Genomic DNA, 878 nt, shown 5'->3' on the forward strand with positions numbered 1-878 from the left:
ATATATATATATATATATATATATATATATATATATATACACACACACTCGTAGTTTTATACACATGCAAAGTACGTATGTGTATATATATGTATGTATGCATGTATGTAAGAATTAATGCATTTCCCTATCGCTATCTGTCTATCATCTGTCTGTCTGTCTGTCTATGTCTATATGGAAATACATATGTAAGTGTACCATTATATATATATATATATATATATATATAGGATGCATCATTACTCATATAAATGCCCAGGTCTCGCACTGACTGTGTCTCTGATATTACAATCCCTCCAAGTCTAGTGTATTTAATTAGTATTGCATTTAGTTTTTCCTGCTAATAGCACAAGGCTTGAAACGTTTCAGCATTAAACTGCATGCTATTTTTCTCAGCCCACCTGTATATTTTATCCAACTCACAATGCAGGTGCAAAGCGTCTTCAGGGTACTGTATCACCCGTGAGACTTGTGATCATGGCTCACTGTGTGGAAGAGGGCATATCTGAGAGGGCCATTATCAACAGAAGTGGTCCCAAAACACCTCCCACTGTCGGAGGTGGCCGCATTGGCTACGACCACCACACGTCTATCCTTCAGAAAATCATGAAGCCATTCTCCCAATTTCCCGACTATGCCAAGATCACGCAGTTTGTGACATATCATTCCATGACCGACTTTATGAATTGCCTTTGCAAAGTCGAGATATTTCACTTCCACATTTGAGTGGTTGAGCAGCTGTTTCAACACCCAGTCATAATCTTATAATATATATATGTGTGTGTGTCTATGTCTGTGTCTATCTACCTACCTATGTATCTACCTATCTATCTACCTACCTATGTATATATATATATATATATATATATATATATATA

This window comes from Octopus bimaculoides, chromosome 30, assembly GCF_001194135.2.
Source record: "Octopus bimaculoides isolate UCB-OBI-ISO-001 chromosome 30, ASM119413v2, whole genome shotgun sequence".
In the NCBI taxonomy this organism is placed as follows: domain Eukaryota; kingdom Metazoa; phylum Mollusca; class Cephalopoda; order Octopoda; family Octopodidae; genus Octopus; species Octopus bimaculoides.